This window comes from Giraffa tippelskirchi, chromosome 5 (genome assembly GCF_054371585.1).
Source record: "Giraffa tippelskirchi isolate mGirTip1 chromosome 5, T2T-mGirTip1v1.2.pri, whole genome shotgun sequence".
NCBI lineage: Eukaryota > Metazoa > Chordata > Mammalia > Artiodactyla > Giraffidae > Giraffa > Giraffa tippelskirchi.
The window spans coordinates 82,279,686-82,300,236 of record NC_137279.1 but is presented as its reverse complement, the minus strand read 5'-3'; the positions used below and the strand labels follow the sequence as shown (position 1 = coordinate 82,300,236).

General features: G+C 37.7%; 1 protein-coding gene and 1 long non-coding RNA gene across 4 annotated transcripts in view; both read left to right on the top strand.

The window, feature by feature from the left end:
• UCK2 (uridine-cytidine kinase 2) overlaps nt 1–20,551 on the top strand; it is a 119,510-nt gene that overhangs the window by 6,083 nt on the left and 92,876 nt on the right. The gene's annotated exons all lie outside the window — the stretch shown is intronic.
• The window catches only part of LOC145506509 (uncharacterized), a 30,702-nt gene that overhangs the window by 5,038 nt on the left and 5,113 nt on the right, over nt 1–20,551 (top strand). Inside the window, exons 4-5 of one of the 3 annotated variants that reach the window (XR_014053981.1) lie at nt 8,684–10,806; nt 12,474–12,646. The exons of 1 other annotated variant lie outside the window; for it this stretch is intronic. This is a non-coding gene — a long non-coding RNA (uncharacterized LOC145506509). The remainder of the gene's footprint in view (nt 1–8,683; nt 10,807–12,473; nt 12,647–20,551) is intronic. One more of the 3 variants, XR_014053983.1, reaches the window with a different exon arrangement.

Sequence of the window (20,551 nt, the reverse complement as noted above, 5' to 3'; positions counted from 1 at the left end):
AGGAAGATCCTCTGGAGAAGGGCATGGCAACCCACTCCAATATTCTTGCCTGGAGAATCTCATGGACAGAGGAGCCTGATGGGCTACAGTCCATAGAGTTGCAAAGAGTCGGACACAACTGAAGCAACTGAGCATGCACACAAGCATGCCTTAATTAATCCTAGCAATACAACATTGAGTGAAAAGAATGTAAGAATTACATACAGCATGAAGTAGACTTTATAAATGTTAATAACTTCTAAGTTCCACACCCAACACTATTTAGGAATATATATGTGTATATATACATATATATATATATAGGTGATAATAAAAAGAAAAGCAAGAAAATGGTTGTCTTAATATATACATATTTTTGAAGTATACTTGACTTACAGTGTTTCAGATGTACAGCAAGGTTATACATATACACATGTATTTTTGAGATTATTTTCCATTATAGGTTATTACAAGATATTGACTCGAGTTCCCTGTGCTATACAGTAAACCTTTATTGCTTGCTGCATATTTTTTTAATTAGAAATCTAGCATTCTATTCATACTAAGTCAAATAAGTGGAATCAAAATGTCATAAGTGTTTCAATTAGGCAAAATTTAATAAGTTCTCAAATATATATATATTATACATATTATATGTATGTGCTGCAGTCCACGGGTTCGTAAAGAGTCAGATACGACTGAGTGACTGAACTGAAAATATATATACAAAAAATATGTATATACAAAATATTTTTCACATATACAAAATATATATACATATATCAAGCTACTATGCTTGAGAAAGGCTTGAGAAAGGACATCCAAAAAAAAAAGGAGATGGAGAAATTGGAAAACAAACTAATTGAAATGGGAGCACTGAATATGGAATAGAAAAAGTGAAACAAACTAGATAAAGTAAAAGATCATCATATAGTACAGTTGTTTTTAAACATGGCTGCTCATTAGAAACATATCTGGAGCTCTGGAGAAAATAAAACAATACCTGGGCATTTGTATTTTTCAAAAAATTCCAGGATAATTAGGATATGCATCAGGATTTTAAAAAGTGATTACAGGTTTTTCTATTAAATAGTGGTTTTGGTGATATAGAGTTCTATTATTTTTCTGTTGACCAATCATGCTACAGTGGTATTAAGTGAGTAATAGTTATGTAATCACAATAGTAAAAAATATTTATCAATTTTCACAATCTATAGACAAAAAATAAAAGACGATTACTTTGCAAGCCATAATGGGAACATGATTAACCTAACAGTATAAAACAATGTATGTAATACAACTTGGGGGCCAGGCAAGTGATGTGGTAAGTGGAATTGCATACATGCACATATAACTACTGGGGCCTCCCAGGTTGTGCCAGTGGTGAAGAGCCTGCCTGCCAGTGTAAGAGACATAAGAGAAGTGGGTTGGATCCCTGAATTAGGATGATCCCCTGGAGGAGGGCATGGCAACCCACTCCAGTATTCTTGCCTGGAAAATCCCATGGACAGAGGAGCCTGGTGGGCTACAGTCTGTAGAGTTACAAAGAGTTGAACAAGACTGAAGTGACTTAGCATGCACACACATATATCTAATATACATTCTATATCTGCCCAGCCAGTCTCTTTTGGTTGGTACATTTAATCCATTTACATTTAAGGTAATTATCTATATGTATAATCCTATTACGTTTTCTTAATTGTTTTGGGTTTATTTTCTGTAGGTCTTTTCCTTCTTTTGTGTTTCCTGCCTTGAGAAGTTCCTTTATCATTTGTTGTAAAGCTGGTTTAGTGGTGCTAAATTCTCTTAACTTTTGCTTGTCTGAAAAGCTTTTGATTTCTCCATCAAATCTGAAGGAGAGTCTTAACTGGGTATAGTATTTTTGGTTGTAGATTCTTCCCTTTAATTGGTTTAAATGTATCCTGCCATTCCCCAGTTTCTGTTGAGAAATCAGCTGATAGCCTGGTAGGAGTTCCTTTGTATGTTATTTGTCACTTTTCCCTTGTTGCTTTTAATATTTTATCTTTGTCTTTTTGTCAGTTTGATTACTATGTGTCTTGGTGTGTTCCTCTTTGGGTTTTTCCTGCCTGTGACTCTTTGTGGTTCTGCAACTTGGTTGACTATTTCCTTTCCCATGTTAGGGAAATTTTCATTTATTATCTCTTCAAATATTTTCTCAAGTCCTTTCTCTCTCTCTTCACCTTCTTGGACCCCTATAACGTGAATGTTGTTGCATTTAATGTTGTCCCAGAGGTGTCTCAGAGTGTCTTCATTTCTTATTATTCTTTTCTCTGTATTCTGTTCTGCAGCAGTGATTTCCACCATTCTGTCCTCAAGGTCATTTATCCATTCTTCTACCTCAGTAATTCTATTTATTCCTTCTAGTGTATTATTCATCTCTATTTTCCTGAGATCCTGAATTTAGTTGTTTTTTAGTTGTTTGTCTGGGGTTTTATCTTGTCCCTTCATCTGGGATGTAACTTTCTGCTCTTTCACCCTCATTAACTTTCTGTAATGTGATTTTTGTGAGACTGTGGTCTTGCTTCTTCTGTCTGCCCTTTGATGGAGGAGGCTAAGAGGCTTGTGTAAGCTTCCTGATGGGAGGGACTGGTGGTGGGAAAAACTGGATCTTGCTCTGGTGGGCAGGGCCTTGCTCAGTTAAACTTTAATCCAATTATCTGCTTGATGGGTGGGGTCATACTCCCTCCCTGGTAGTAGTTTGGCCTGAGGCAACCAAGCCCAGGGGTCTGAGGTAGGATTAATGGCAACCTCCAAGAGTAGCCTCCAACTGGGACATTCCCAGACAGGTGCTGCCAGTCCCTGTGGTGGGCCCCTGCTGATCCACACCTCCACAGGAGATGGTTCAACACTAGCAGATAATTTTAGTTCAGTCTCCTGGGGGGTAACTGCTTCTTTCTTCTGGATCTTGGTGTGTGCAAGATTTTGTTTGTGCCCTCCAAGAGTGGAGTCTCTGTTTTTTTCCTGTCCTGTGGAAGTCCTATAATCAAATTCCGCTGGCCTTCAAGGTCAGATTCCCTGGGAATTCCCAGTCCCTTTGTTGGATCCCCAGGCTGGGAAGCCTGCTGTGGGGTTCAGAACCTTCACAACAGTGGGAAAACTTCTTTGATATTATTGTTCTCCAGTTTGTGGTCACCCACCTTGCAGGTATCAGATTTGATTTTATCGTGGTTGTACCCCTCCTACCATCTCACTGCAGCTTCTTCTTTGTCTTTGGGCCTTTTTTGGCGGGGGAGGGGGGGTGGCTTCACTGATAGCTCAGCTGGTAAAGATTCCCCTGCAATGGAGGAGACCCTGGTTCTATTCCTGAGTTGGAAAGATCCTCTGGAGAAGGGAACGGCTACCCACTCCAGCATTTTTGGGTTTCCCTTGTGGCTCAGCTGGTAAAGAATCCACCTGCAATGCAGGAGACCTGGGTTTGATCCCTAGGTTGGGAAGATCCCCTGGAGAAGGGAATGGCTACCCACTCTAGTATTCTGGTGTGGAGAATTCCGTGGACTGTATAGTCCATGGGGTTGCAAAGAGTCGGACATGACTGAGCGACTTTCACATCACATCTTTTTTTGGTTTGTTCTGGAGTCCTCCGGTTGCTGAATGTTCAACAGCTAATTGTGATTTTGGTGCTCTCACAGGAGGAGATAAGTGCATGTCCTTGTACTCTACCATCTTGGAGAGTGATGATTTAGATAGTGGTACCTTGAATAGGAAGAGGCTGCATGATGCAATGGAGGGTCAAAGAGGTGAATGTAAATGTAAATTCATGTTCTAGTTTTCATGTTGGTAATTTCATGGGTATTTGGCTTTTATTTAATTAATTAATTTTTGGCTACACTGGATCTTCATTGCTGTGCATGGGCATTCTCATTTATTGAGTAGGGGCTACTCCCTAGTTGCAGTGAGTGGGCTTCTCAGTGTGGGGCGTCTCTTGTTGTAGAGCACAGGTTCTGTGGCATAGACTTCACTAGTTGTGGTACAGAGGCTTAGTTGCCTCTCAGCAAGTGGAAATTTCTGGAACCAGGGATTAAACCCGTGCCCCTGCATTGGTAGGTGGATTCCTAATCACTGGGCCACCAAGAAAGTCCTGTTGTATTATTTTAAATGAAAGAATTGTCAACTGAAAAAAATTACAACTTTGGAGTTAGGACTTCAGTTTTATCTGGGGCAAAAAGAGGACCGCAGCCCGGGAAGCAGTATCTCAGATAGCTCTGAGAGACTGCTCCAAAGTGGCAGTAGGGGAAAGTCAATATATAAGATTTTGGTGAAGGGGGAGTTCAATACCATGAAGCACTCAATTTACAAAAGGTTTTTGTTAGTCATGAGGGTCTGATGTCATCATGAAGGGATTTAGTGCTTCTCTAGATATGAGGAGATGCAAGGAATGAGATCATAAAATCTGTTCCTAAAAACATCCAACTATCTAAAGACCTGTCCCACCAGATTCCCTGGAGCACAGAGTGTCTCACTTCACCCTGAACTCCCTCAGGGGTTGTTGAAGGTCAACAGCTATAGCAGCATCGGGTTCAATCTCAGTAGAGGCAGATGGCAAATGCCTTTTTCAGTTATTGGTGATGCTCTTGGTAAGTGCCAATTTGTAGTTGACAGAATGAATGAAGGCTTGAGGGCCTTGAATGAACGAATGGTGAGAATGTGTCAGGAGCCAAGAATAATAGTAAATCTAATTCTCTGCATCTGAGCTTAAAAGTATTTTTTTCTTTTTGCATTTAACTCTATATCTGCTTGATATTGTTGAAGAAAAGGTGGGGGGAGTAATTTTTAAATTATTACTTGCTATCAAGTAAAAATGATACTCTAGAAAAATTTCACATTTCTCATGTGGCTTCAAGTACCCTCTGATTGACTGCCACACTTTTGCCTGAGCATTTAAATATCTCAAGTGTAAAAGAGCTGTGATAGTAGAAAGACACCAAAATATCTTGAGTTTGGATGGGAATTTTGCAAAATAATCTGTTTCTTTTTAAGAAGATTAGTCTCCCAACTTTATATAGAATAGATTTATATGGAGGAGAGTTGCAGTCAGTAAAACCAACTATCAGGCTATCATCATGATACAATTTTTCAAGTGAAGATGCCCTGAACTAAATTGAATAGTAATCAGCAGAAACTGACAAGAAAGAGAAAAATCCAAGAGAGTTTTGAAGGATGAAATATTAATTCTTAGAATTAAATTAAATGAGGTAAACAAGAATTCTAAGGTTCTAAGAATTCTGAGGTTTATACCAGAGGCATTTCTAGGTATACTGAGTCCTAGGGAAGTGAAAGTCACTCAGTAGTGTCTGACTCGTTGCAACCATGAATTATACAGTCCATGGAATTCTCCAGGCCAGAATACTGGAGTAGGTAGCCTTTCCATTCTCCAAGGTATCTTCCCAAGTCAGGGATCAAACCCAAGTCTCCCACATTGTGGGTGGAATCTTTACCAGCTGAGCCACAAGGGAAGCCCTATGTATAAATAGAGAGAGAGAGATAAACCTTATACAATTCTTGGGGTCTTTTAACAAAGAAAAATATAGAATTACAATAGCATTCACTTATTCAAAAGTGGGTACTTACTTCCTTATTTAAAAGGAACCAGTGCAAGTGAGGATCCCAAAAGCTTAAGTTACTTTCGTTAATTTCATGGTAAATGGCTCTGAATTTTTAAATTTTTATTTATTTATTTATTTATTTTGGCTACACTGAGCCCTTGTTGCTGCATGCAGGCTTTCTCTAGTTGAGGTGAGGGGGCGTGACTCTTCAGTGGGGTTTGTGGGCTTCTCATCACAGTGGCTTCTCTTGTCACAGAGCTTGGGCTCCAGGCACCTTGCCTCAGTAGTGGTGGTGCACCGACTTCCTTGCCCCATGGCATGTGGGATCTTCCCCGACCATGGATCAAACCTGGGTCCCCTGCACTGGCAAGTGGGTTCTTAACCACTGAACCACAAGGGAAGTCCAGTCTCAGAATTTTAACCTTTATTTTGACAAGCTTGACATAGAGTGTCTGGGTAGCCTTATAAGAGAGGAAAATACAAAAAATTCAGTTTTGACAATAAACTTCTATAATCCTAAGAATTAGAAGAGGCCTTTGAAAATGCTTGAATACCTAAACTAATCCACATTCCTTTTCTGATGTGTGAGTCTGGGCCATCTTAAAAGACTAAAATATGAGGTGACTTTTCCCTTTACGAATACACATTGTCACACTTACTCAGTATTCCTATAATAGACTGTTGGCCAATAATTCACTCGCACTCACTACTTAGACTCATACCCACTTTAGTAATTCACTTTGCTGCTAAAAAGTCATGGGTTTTATTCATGGAGAAACATAAATGCCATAAACAATGCTATTAATGTTCATAGCTTCCTTTCTCTGACTCCAGGCCATTTTTAGGATCTCATTGACCTATGCATTTAGTATAGGGCATATTAGTAGATACACAAAACTATTTGTCAAAGAGATGAAATACATATTCTATACACAAAAGCATTCCACCAAAGCACAGGGGAATTTTAACTTTCCATTCTTGTGGTATAGGTCATTCATCCTTTCCCAGACAGAGGGAAATTGTTCTGTACGGGACAAATTAGAACTTTTTCGTTCATTTCAATATGATTCTCATACATTTTTCTGCCTCAGGATTCTCTCTAGAATCTCATGCAAATAATTCATTCCATAATGTTTTCAACATAGAGGCCAGTTGGCTATTTCACAGAAAACTTCCTAAATGAATGTACCATAGTGATTTTACTTTTATCTAAGTCTGATCTTCAACTTTGAAAGTTCAGAAACTTCATTATATGGATTTGTATGAAGTTGATCAGATTTCCATGAAACTAGGTTGAAAGAAAGTGACTTTATCCCTGGCATTTAGATGAATGTCACATGGTAGGGACTTCCCTGCTGGTCCAGTAGCTAAGCCTTCATGCTCCCAACACAGGGGGCCCAGGTTCAATCCCTGGTCAGGGAACTGTACCCCACATGTTGCAACTAAGAGTTCAAATGCTACAACTAGAAGATCCTGCATGCTGCCACAAAGAGCGAAGATCCAGTGTGCTGCAACTGAGACCTGGCACAGCCATTAGTAAATAAATAAATATATATTTTTCAAAAATACTACATTGAATGTTCTCAGTAAGTGTTTTCATTAATGACACAGTAAGAGGCAATAAAATGAAAGTTTGTTAGAATTATTTCCTGCTAATTTAGTACAGATATACCATAAGCCTTATAAAAAGCTAGAGAAATAAGTAGGACTTTGAATTGCAGGTGAAACATAGTCCAAATTTTTATTCAGAAGACAGCAGAACCTTTGAAGATTTTAGAGAAAAAAAGTGATATGATCAAACTGTTGCCTTAGGAAAAAGAATTTGGCAACACAATTCAGAATGGAAGGCAGATTAATTTGAAACCATACTGACGTCTAGACAAACAAAAAAGATCCAGAACTAGGGTGTCAGTGAAAAGGATGATGACTACTAGAAACCAGGAAGGTTATTCATGGGACTAACTTAGCATGGCTTAGGAAATAGAGAAAGGAGAAATGGCAAAAATTATTTTGGTGTTTCTAGTGTGGCAGATGGGAAAATATATCCATAAAAATCTTGTTTTATAAACTCAGCTTGGTCTTGTATGCTCTTTGCAATCTTTTAAATCTCATTTGCTACACCCTTATTCCATTCCCTTTGTAGAACCTTTCTCACATCTTTCATTACATTGTAGCTCATCTCATTTTTATTCAATAAGTTCACCTTTTACTTCTCAGAAATTCAAGGTAGTTTGTGGTAGTTTTCATCTCTTCTCGCTGTTTCATTTGGGATGTTTTCTAGTGTTTTAAATTCACTAATGAGTCTTCTATAATACCTAATATACTGTCAATTTTATACTGTGTGTTTCATTTCTATGAGTTTGATTTGTGATCTTTTTTCTATATCTTCCATGTCTCTGTGAAGGCACATCAAGGCACATTATGTTGCATTGCTGAAAAGCACTGATAAAAGAGAAAATTGAAAAGCAATAAAAGGAACAAAAATACACATATTATACACAAAGAAACAAAAATAAAATGACAGCCACTTTCTCATTAGAACCTAAGCAAGTCAGGTGATAGAATATTTTTAATATGCTGAAAATAAATGATTCTTCCTGTAACAAAAATATTCTTCAAAATTAAGGTAAGATAAAGATATTTTCAGACAAATCTGAGATAAATGGTCACTAACATATTGTACTACAGTAAAAGAAGTATTACTCCAGGCTGAAGGAAAATGCTACAAGATGGAAAGCTGGATTTATACAAAGGAATGCTGCTACTGCTGCTAAGTCGCTTCAGTCGTGTCCGACTCTGTGCGACCCCATAGACGGCAGCCCACCAAGCTCCGCCATCCCTGGGATTCTCCAGGCAAGAATACTGGAGTGGGTTGCCATTTCCTTCTCCAGTGCATGAAAGGGAAAAGTGAAAGTGAAGTTGCTCAGTTGTGTCCGACTCTCAGCGACCCCGTGGACTGTAGCCTACCAGGCTCCTCCGTCCATGGGATTTTCCAGGCAAGAGTACTGGAGTGGGGTGCCATTGCCTTCTCCGATACAAAGGAATGAAGGTGCCAGAAATAATAAACCCAATAAATATACTGATTTTCATAAATAAAGCAGTGACAGATTTTCTCTTCTTGGGCTCCAAAATCTCCACAGGTGGTGACTGCATCCATGAAATTAGAAGGTGCTTGCTGCTGCTGCTGCTAAGTCGCTTCAGTCATGTCTAACTCTGTGCGACCCCATAGACAGCTTGCTCCACTACAAAAAAGATAGTGGAGGTGATGGAATTCCAGCTGAGCTATTTCAAATCCTAAAAGATGGTGCTGTGAAAGTGCTGTATTCAATATGCCAGCAAATTTGGGAAACTCAGCAGTGGCCACAGGACTGGAAAAGGTCAGTTTTCATTCCAGTTCCAAAGAAAGGCAATGTCAAAGAATGCTCAAACCACTGAACAATTGCACTCATCTCACACGCTAGCAAAGTAATGCTCAAAATTCTCCAAGCCAGGCTTCAACAGTATGTGAACTGTGAACTTTCAGATGTTCAAGCTAGATTTAGAAGAGGCAGAGGATCAAATTGCCAACATCCGCTGGATCATCAAAAAAGCAATAGAGTTCCAGAAAAACATCTACTTTTGCTTTATTGACTATCCCAAAGCCTTTCACTGTATGGGTCACAACAAGACCACCTGAACTGCCACCCAAGAAATCTGTATGCAGGTCAGGAAGCAACAGTTAGAACTGGACATGGAATGACAGACTGATTCCAATTGGGAAAGGAGTACATCAAGGCTGTATATTGCCACCCTGCTTATTTAACTTATATGCAGAGTACATCATGAGAAACGCTGGGCTGGATGAAGCACAAGCTGCAATCAAGATTGCCAGGAGAAATATCAATAACCTCAGATATGCAGATGACACCACCCTTATGGCAGAAAGTAAAGAAGAACAAAAGAGCCTCTTGATGAAAGTGAAAGAGGAGAGTGAAAAAGTTGGCTTAAAACTCAACATTCATAAAACTAAGATCGTGGCATCTGGTCCCATCATTTCATGGCAAATAGATGGGGAAACAATGGAAATAGGGACAGACTTCATTTTTGGGGGCTCCAAAATCACTGCAGATGGTGACTGCAGCCATGAAATTAAAAGATGCTTGCTCCTTGGAAGAAAAGTTATGACCATCCTAGGCAGCATATTAAAAAGCAGAGACATTACTTTGCCAACAAAGGTACATCTAGTCAAAGCAATGGTTTTTCCAGTATATGGATGTGAGAGTTGGACTATAAAGAAGGCTGAGTGCTGAAGAATTGATGCTTTTGAACTGTGGTGTTGGAGGAGATTCTTGAGAGTCCCTTGGAGTGCAAGGAGATCCAACCCTCCATCCTCAAGGAAATCAGTTCTGAATATTCATTGGAAGGACTGATGCTGAAGCTGAAACTCCAGTACTTTGGCCACCTGAGGCAAAGAAATGACTCATTTGAAAAGACCCTGATGCTGGGAAAGATTGAAGGTGGAAGGAGAAGGCAATGACAGAGGATGAGATGGTTGAATGGCATCACTGACTCAATGGCCATGAGTTTGAGTAAACTCTGGGAGTTGATGATGGACAGAGAGGCCTGACATGCTGCAGTCCATGAGGCCACAAAGAGTCGGACACAAATGAGCAACTGAACTGAACTGCTTCTTGGAAGGAAAGCTGTGACACACCTAAACAGTGTATTAAAAAGCAGAGATATCAGTTTGCTGACAGAGGTCTGCATAGTGAAAACTATGGTATTTCCAGTAGTCGTGTATAAATATGAGAGTTGGACCATAAAGAAGGCTGAGCACCAAAGAATTGATGCTTTCAAACTGTAGTGCTGGAGAAGGCGCTTGAGAGTCCCTTGCAAGTTAAGGAGATCAAACCATTCAATCCTAAAGAAAATCAACCCTGAATATTCTTTGGAAGGACTGATGCTGAAGCTCCAATACTTTGGCCACATTATGCGAAGAGCCAACTCATTGGAAAAGACCTTGATCCTGAGAAAGACTGAAGGCAAAAGAAGAGAGTGACAGAGGATGAGATGGTTGGATAGCATCACTGACTCAATGGACATGAACTTGGGCAAACTCTTGGAGATAGTGAGGGATGGGAAGGCCTGGTGTGCTGCAGTCCATGGGGTCACAAACAGTGGTACATGACTTAGCAACTGAACAACAATAGTAATGTGATGTTAATAACTTGTATAAAAGTGAAAAATATGACAAGAACAGCAACAAAGGATGTATGGGAGAAATGTAAGTATACTCTTGTGTGATTTTAACATTTTATCATATAGTATACTAGTATTGGGGCTTCCCTCATAGCTCAGTTGGTAAAGAATCTGCCTGCAATGCAGGAGACCCGGGTTCGATTCCTGGGTCAGAATATCCCCTGGAGAAGGAAATGGCAATCCACTCCAGTATTCTTGCCTGGAAAATCCCATGGACAGAGGAGCCTGGTGGGCTATATAGTACATGGGGTTGCAAGAGTTGGACACGACTTAGCTACTAAACCACTATCACCATCATAATAGTATTTGAAGTTAGAGTATAGGTTAAAGATGCAGTTGTAAACTCCAGATCAACCACTAAAAAAACTGATACAAAAATACAGCTAATAAGCCAGAATGGAAATAAAATAGAATTAAAAAATTGACTTAAAAAAAAGGAGACAATGAACACATCAGAAAAATACAAAATAGTAAAATGTTAGATTTAAACCTTACCAGATGGAAAATTACACTAAATATAAATGGTCTAAACATCAAAATGGAAAGGCAGAGATTTTCATACTGGCTTAAAAAGAACCAATGAAACATATTAACACAAATATATATGTGGAAGAATATAATATATTCTTAAATATTAAAATTCATGTTAAAAATATGCAAACGTTACTCTTAAGAAAGCTGAACTGTATTAATATGAGACAAAGTAAACTTTAGGGCAAGTATATTACCAGAGGTAAAGAAAACATTTCATAATAATAAAAAGATCAGTTCAACATAAAGACACAACAATCTTCAATGTATATGCACTTTTCAGAGCTTCAAAATACATGAAATAAAAGCTGATGGACCAGAAAAGGAAAATAGATAAGTCTACAATTATAGTTTGATACAAGTAGCTAGAAAATCAATAAGACTATAAAAGACTTGAAAGCATTATTAGCAAAATAGGTTTGAGATCTAAAATCAAAAAACATGAAAACATACAAACCCCAGAAGAAACCAAGATGAATTTCTTTAGAACGAGAGAGGAGAAATCTGTTCTTAACTATTAAGCCCAAATCAGAAGAAATGATAGTTAAAAGAGTGATACATTTAAGCACTTAAGGATTTAAAAATTTTCTTTTGCATGGCAAAAAGTGCTACAGACATAGTAAAAGACAAATGAAAACTAAAAATATTTGCAGCTGTACCACAGACAAAGGGTTGATATAAATAAAAAACTGAGAAAATGAAAGCCAAAGCATGACAGGAAAATGGACAAAAATCACAATACACAGTTCATAAAAAAAGACAGTATCTTTTAAACAAATGAAAGGAGAATCACACAGTAAGAGAAAGTTTAAAACAATATTGAACACCATTTCTCAAATCTCATCTCATCCGTCAGAAATTTAAAAATTTGACAGAACACTCTTATTAGCATGGCTGTGAATTAGCAAATACTCTGATATATTGCTGATGGCAATGCAAAATTGTACAATAGCATTGAAAGGAATTGACATTATGTGATAAAATTATTAAAATCAACTTTTAGGGAACCATTTTGAGTGAAGAATGTGAGAAGGAAAGAAAAAAAGATCACAATTAAATTCTTATCTAGAATATATATTTTCATAATACTGGCCCTCTTACATATTCAGATTGTCATTTCTTCCTATTCAAGAACTGATAACACTATTTTTTCTCCCCTAGGCTTTTCTTACAGCAATTATGTAAAGTTCTGGAACCTATCAACATCCTTCTTTCTACTATGGCATTTTTACAGCTAGGCTAGAAAAGGAAGACCTGCCCAAGTTTGCTGCTGTGTCCCCAGAGGTTCAGTTTTGAAAGATTTTACTTTTCAAAAAACTTTCACCTTTATTGAGGTATCATTGGCAAATGAAATCATAAGATATTTAAAGTGTACATTGTAGTGATTTGATATATATACACATTTTGAATGATTCCCTCCATCTAGAGAGTTAACATCCATCACCTCGTATCTTTTGTGTGCATGTGTGTGGTGAGAACATTTAGATTCTACTTTCAAAGCAAATTTTGATTATGTAATACAGCATCAAGTTAAAAAAAAAGGTCCAAAATGGAGTCATTTGACCCCCAAGGCAGCAAACCAAGACTTGTAAGTATAAACAAAGGGAACAAAGATTGTGGCTCATCACCCCATTTATGAAAGGTTTAAGTTGCAACTCACTGAGGTTGCTCTTTGAAGGGAATTCGGAATGGGGTAAGGGGAACAGCATAAAACATCTTCTGCTTTGGGCCTGTAGATAACTAAGATTCATATTTAAAGAAGAATTTGAATGACCCTCAATTCTTGAAACTTCCCATACACAGAAAAGCATCAAAACTATTAAGTTGAGATATTTGTCCTTTGTAATTAGCAGTCATCTTTTACCCGAAATATGTTTCTCAACATGTATTTATTTCCCAGCCTCCCCCAAATCATATATATAATGGCTTCTCCACTATGTCTTTGGAGCAGTCCCCTCAGAATTACTGAGAGGCTATCTCCTGGGCAATAGTTCTCTGTAAAGTCCCTGAATAAAAGGCAACTCACAACTTTTACGTTGAGTGTTTTTCTTTAATTTGAAACAGGCATACCTCATTTTGTTGCACTTTTGTGTTATTGTGCTTTGATTTTGACAATTGTATTGTGGAAACCTTGTGTCCCCAGTGGCTCAGATGGTGACAAATCTGCCTGCAATACAGAAGACCCAGGTTTGATCCCTGGGTAAGGAAGATTCCCTGGAAAAGGGAATGGCTACCCACTCCAGTATTCTTGCCTGAAGAATTCCATGGACAGAGGAGCCTGGCTGGCTATAGTCCATGGGGTTGCAAAGAGTTGGACATGATTGAATGAATAACACAGATACATTTTTTTTAGACATAATGCTTATTGCACGCTTAATAGACTATGTGCTTAGTCACTCAGTTGTGTCTGACTCTTTGTGACTCCATAGACTGTAACCACCAGGCTCCTCTGTTCATAGGGATTCTCCAGGTAAGAATACTGGAGTGGGTTGCCATGCTCTCCTCCAGGGGATCTTCCCAACTCTGGGATTGAACCCAGGTCTCCCTCATTGCAGGCAGATTCTTTACCATCTGAGCCACCAGGGAAGCCCTTAATAGACTATGGTATAGTGTAAACCTAACTTTTATATACACTGGATAAGCAAAAGTTTCATGTGACTCACTTTATTGCAATATTTGCTTTATTGTGGTGGTCTGGAACTGAGCACACAATATCTCTGAGATATGTCTGTAATTGCAGTTTCAACATTCCACAGAAATGTGATCTTTAAAACAGTTGGCCTGAAATTGCAGGATAAAGACTCCTGCTGTTTCCTCCCCCACCAACCCAAAAAGGTGGCCTGGACTGAGACAATCTTTTCTTCTCTTTTGCTGATACATTCTTGCCCCACCATCCTGCTGCCTATTGTAACCCTCCATTTCATACAGCTCCTCAGAGCACTCTTGTAGTTGCTAGATGGCTTCTTTTTTTCCTCTTTTCTTGCACTGTATCCTTTGGAATAACCCCACCCCACTGGGGAGAGATGATGTTCAAGAGGCAGCCAGAGCCAGGTCAGCGCTGGTGCTCAGTCGTATCTGACTGTGACCCTGTGGACTATTGCCTGCTTCATGGGATTTTCCAGGCAAGAATACTGTAATGGGTTGCCATTTCCTTCTCCAGGGGATCTTCCCAATCCAGGGATCAAGCCTGCGTCTCTCGCAACTCCTGCTTGGCAGGCAGATTCTTTACCACTGCACCACCTGGGCAGCCCAATAGTTGCTAGATGGGATCCTACCCAATTCATGAATTGCCTTATGTTAAATAAAACCAATTAGATTTTAAAATTTAGTTGGTTAAAGTGATTTTTTTAACCAGTTACCAGCTATAGTCACCATGTTTTACGTTTGATCCTCAGACTTTATTCATCTTACAGCTAAAAGTTTGTATACTTTTACTAACCTCTATTTTCCCCACCCTCAGGCCCTGGCAACAACTTTTCTTTACTCAGCTTCTCTGTATTTGTCTTTTTTTTTTTTTTTTTAAAGATTCCACATATAAGTGATACATGAGACATAGAGTGAGCAGATGGTGTTGGAAAACACAGTCACATCTAACTCTTTGTGACCCCATGAACTGTATCGCGCCAGGCTCCTCTGTCCATGGGATTTCTCAGGCAAGCATACTGGAGTGGGTAGCCATTTCCTTCTCCAGAGGATCTTCCCAACCCAGAGATAAGTGATAACAATACAGTATTTGTCTTTTTCTGTCTGACAGATTTCACTTAGCACAATGTCCTCAAAGTCTACCCATATTGTCAGAAATAAAATGATTTCCTTCTTTCTCACAATTGAGTAACAGTTCACTGTGTAGTCATGTATGGGTGTGAGAGATAGACCATATAGAGAGCTGAGAGCCAAAGAATTGATGCTTTTGAACTGTGATGTTGAAGAAGACTCTTGAGAGTCCCTTGGACAGCAGGGAGATCAAACCAGTCAGTCCTAAAGGAAATCAGTCCTGAATCTTCATTGGAAGGACTGATGCTAAAGCTGAAGCTTCAATATTTTGGCCACCTGATGCAAAGAACTGACTCCTTGGAAAAGACCCTGATGCTGGGAAAGATTGAGGGCAGGAGGAGAAGGTGACGACAGAGGATGAGATGGTTGGGTGGCATCACTGACTTGATGTACGTGAGTTTGAGCAAGCTCCGGGAGTTGGTGACGGACAGGGAAGCTTGATGTGCTGCAGTGCATAGAGATGGACAGGACTGAGTGACTGAACTGAACTGTGTGTGTGTATATATATGCCACATCATTTTAAAACTTATTTATTTAGGCTGTGCTGGGTCTTCCTTGCTGCCTGAGGGCTTGCTCTAGTTGGGGCGAGTTGGTGCTACTCTGTAAGTTGCTTGTCATGGGCTTCTCACTGCAGTGGCTTCTCGTTGTGGAGCATGGGCTTTAGGCGCATGGGCTTCTGTAGTTACAGTCTGCAGGCTCCAGAGCTTGGGCTCAATAGTTGTGGCACACAGACTTAGTTGCTATGTCTGGAATTTTCCCATACCAAGGTTCGAACCCATGTCCCCTGCATTGGCAGGCAGATTCTTACCACTAGACTACCAATAAAGTCCATGCTACATAGTCTTTATCCATTCTTTATTCATTCATCTATATATGGACACTTAGGCTGTTTCCATATTTTGACTATTGTGAATAATGCTGCAATGACTTATAAATCAACAGGTATGTCTTTGATATCCTATTTTAATTTCATTTGTATATATATCCAGAAGTAGGATGGCTAGGTCATATGGTAGTTCTAGTTTTATTGTTTGAGCAACCTCCGTATTATTTTCCATACTGGCTGCACAAATTTGCAGTCCCACACAGTGCACAAATGTTCTCATTTCTCTACATCCTCACCACCACTTGTTGGTTTCATAACCATTTAACAAGTGTAAGGTGATATTTCATTGTGGTTTTGATTTGCATTTCCCTGATGATTACTGATACTGAATACCTTTTCATATACTTGCCTTTTTTATGTCTTTAGAAAATTATCTATTCAGTTCCTGTCTGCTTTTTAATTGGATTGTTTGATGGTTTTTTGTTGAATTGTGTGTTATTTATATATTTTGGATATGAATCCCTTATCAAATGTATGATTTGCAAATATTTTCTCACATTTCTTAAGTGGGCATTTCATACTGCTTGTTTCCTTTGCTGTACAGAAGTTTTTTGGTTAGATGTAGTCTCACTTGTTTATTTTTGCTTTTGTTACCTCTGCTTTTGGTGACAAATCCAAAAAATCATCACCAAGACTGATGTCAAAGTGCTTACTCCCTATGCTTTTTGCTAGGAACTTTATGATTTCTGGTCTTACACTCTAGTCTTTAATCCATTTTGAATTGATTTTTGTGTATAATGTTAGATAGGGATCCAATTTCATTCTTCTGGCTGTCCAGCTTTCCCAGTACCATTTATTGAAGAGACTATATTTCCCCATTGTATACTCTTGGCTCCTTTGTTATAAATTAATTAGCCAAATATGCATGAATTTATTTCTGGGCTCTATTCTGTCCCTTTGATCTATGTGTTTTTATAACAAAACCATACTCTTTAGATTACTATACTTTTATAATATAGTTTAAAATCAGAATATGTAATACTTACAGCTTTGTTCTTTCTCAAGTTTGCTTTGGCTGTTTGGGGTCTTTTGTGATTACATATGAATTTTAGAATTGTTCATTCTATTTCTACAAAAAATGCCATTGGAATTCTGTAGGGATTGCACTGAATTTGATATTTCTTTAGGTAGTATGAAGAACATTTTAAGAATATTAATTCTCCCAATCTGTGAGCACAGAATAACTTTCCATTTATTTCTTTCTTTCATCAATAATTTATAGTTTTTAGTATACAGATCTTTTGTTTCTTTGGTTAAATTTATTCCTGGATATTTTATTTCTTTTGATGAAACTAAGTGGTGTTTTTTTGTTGTTTTCTGTTTTGTATAGCTCACTGTCAGTGTTTTTAATACAGTTGATGCTTACATATTGAGTTTGTATCCTGCAACTTTGCTGAATTCATTTATTAATTCTAACAGCTTTTTGTTAGAGTCCTTGGGGGTTTCTATATATAATATTATGTCATCTGCAAGTAAAGACAATTTTACTTATTCCTTTCCAATTTGAATGCCTTTTCTTTCTTTTTCTTGCCTAATTGCTCTGGCTGGGACTTCCAGTACTATGTTGAGTAAAAGTAACAAGAGTAGGCATCTTTTGCTTGTCTCTGATTTTAAAGTAAAAGCTTTCAGCTTTTTGCCATCAAGTATGATGTTAGCTGGAAGTTTATCTTAATGACCTTTATTTTGTTGAAGTACATTCCTTCCATACTGACTTTGTTCAAAGTTTTTTTGTCATGGACAGATGTTGAATTTTGTAAATGCTTTTTCTACATGATCATATGATGTTTATCCTTCATTTTGTAAATGAGGTATATCAAATTGAATGATTTGCAGATTATGAGTCATCCTTGCATCCCTGGAATAAATCTCACTTCATTATGGTATGTGGTCCTGTTAGTATATTGTTAAATTTGGTTTGCCAATATTTTGTTGAGGATTTTTGCATCTATGTTTATCAGGGATATTGATCTGTAATTTTCTTTTCTTGTAGCATCTTTGTCTGATTTTGTCTGTCAGGGTAATGTTAGCCTTATTAAATGAATTTGGAAGTGTTGCCTCTTTTTCTATTTTATGGAAAGGTTTGAGAAGGATTGGTATTAATTCTTCTTTAAATGTTTGGTAGAATTCATCAGTAAAGCCATCTGGTCTAATGTAGGAACTGCAGTGTTTTCTTATTGACTTTCTGTCTGGATTACCTATCCATTGTTGAAAAGGATTATTTTACTATTATTATGTTGTTATTTCTTTCAGGTCTGATAGTATTTGCTTTATATATTTAGGTGCTCCTCCTATTTTGGATGCATAAATATTTACAAGTGTTATATCCTGTTTTTGGATTGATCCCTTTATCACTATATAATGGCCTTCCTTTTTTCTTCTTATGCGTCTCTGGCTTAAAGTCTGTTTGATCTGATTTACAGAGAACGTGCTTGTGCTCAGTTGCTCAGTCATGTCTGACTCTGTGGCTTCACAGATTGTAGCCTGCCGGGCTCCTCTGTCCATGAGGGTTTTTCAGGCAAGAATACTGGAATGGGTTGCCATTTCGTCCTCCAGGGGAAGTATAGCTTACTCCTCCTTTCTTTTGGTTTCCATTTACAAAGAATACATTTTCCCATCTCTTCACTTTTAGTCTGTTTCCTTAGAGCTTCAGTGAATCTATTATAGGCAGCATATAGTTGGGTCTTGTTTTTTTAATCCATTCAGACACTCTATGTCTTTGGGGGGCAGGGGGCTGCATCTTATAGCATGTGGGATCTTAGTTCCCCAACCAGCATTGAAACCTGTGGCCCCTACAGTGGAAGCATGGAGTCTTAACCACTGGACTGCCAGGGGAGTCCCAAGACACTCTATGTCTTTTCATTAGATAATTTAGTCTTTTATATTTAAAGTAATTATTGGTTTAGGTATGGACTAACTGTTGCCATTTTGTTGTTTTCTGGCTGTTTGTAATTTCTTTGTTCCTTTCTTCTTCTCTTGCTCTTTTCCTTTTGATTTGATGATTTTCTATACTCCTATGCTTATTGGTACCACTGTTGTCTTTTGTATATCTGCTATAGGGTTTTGCCTTAGGTTACCTGGAAAATCCCATGGACAGAGGAGCCTGGTGGGCTACAGTCCATGGGGTCGCAAGAGTCGGACATGACTTAGCGACTAAACCACCACCACCACCACCATGATACATAAAACAGATATTTTACTTTTCCATTCAAATCATTTTCTTGTGAAATGCCACTACCCTTTTGGAATTTCTCTTCAATTATTAACTAGTATACTTCCACAACATTCTTATCTTCATCTGTGGTTTTGTTTGCAATCTGAGCAATTCTCCACTATTACTTTCCAAGACTTCATGAAAGCCCTACATCTTTTGCAGGAAATTTGCAATTTCATTTTGCAAACAGTTTGGAATGAATTTGCCAACAGGCTGATAGGAACAGAAAGATGTTATGTAAGGAAGGATATCTAATGACTAATTTTATAAGTGATTGATTTATTGGTAAATATATAGCAAGGCAACTTTTGCTCAATCTCTCAACTGTGGGGACTTTTAATAAAGCCTTGACTAATAAAGACCTGGTGCAGGCATATAATAGGGTTGTGGTAAGTTTTATATGAGATAATACCCATGAATGCTTAACATTTGTTCCTGGTACAAATAGAGTTAATTACTTCTTTGTGTTGCCAATGTATAGCATAATATCACATCATATGGTATTACAATTGCTGAATTGTTTATATGAGTATATTTCCTAATAGCCTATGACTCCTAGAAGGTAGAAATGATTTCTAATTCATTTTTATGCTCCTAATACCCAGTAAGTTCCCCATAGCTGGTAAATATTCGAATCATGTTGAATGAGTAAGTGAAGGAATGAATAAATGAATGTCTCCTTCAACTTTTTCTTATTACAGTAATCTCAGAGTATCTACTGAGCTTTCCTCAAAAGTAATTTCCCCTAAGCCCTGAAAATGTTTTGTTCTGTGCTTTTAATTTAAAAAAAAATTTTTTATGAGGCAGATACCTCTGTAGTAATATGGAATAGTCTCTAAGATACAGTGATAAATACAAAATGTAGAAGAGTTTGTAGCATATTTTTTTTAATTGGAAAGAGAACACACATATACATATTTGTGTGTGTGTTTGTTATGTGCATAGACAGCCTTAAGGATATGTAAGAAACCATTAAGAGTGACTGCCTTTGGATAGTAACATTAGGAATACACATAAGATTTTTTTTTTTACTGTATACTTTTTATTGCTTAGTTTTTTACTTTGTGAATATATAAACATACGTGTATGTTGTTTATTTATATATATATAACTTGATAAATTTTTTACCATTTCTTTTTTTTTTTTTTTTTTAGTTTTTAGTTTACCATTTCTAAAACCAAAATAAATGGTAAGCAGGAGGACTGGAATGATGTGGGATTATTACTAAATTACTAAATTTATGTTAGAAAAATATTTAATATGAGTTTGTTACATAGAATATATACATAGTATATATACATAGTATATATAGAAGTATATATACTATAGTATATATATATACTATATATATATATATACACACTATAC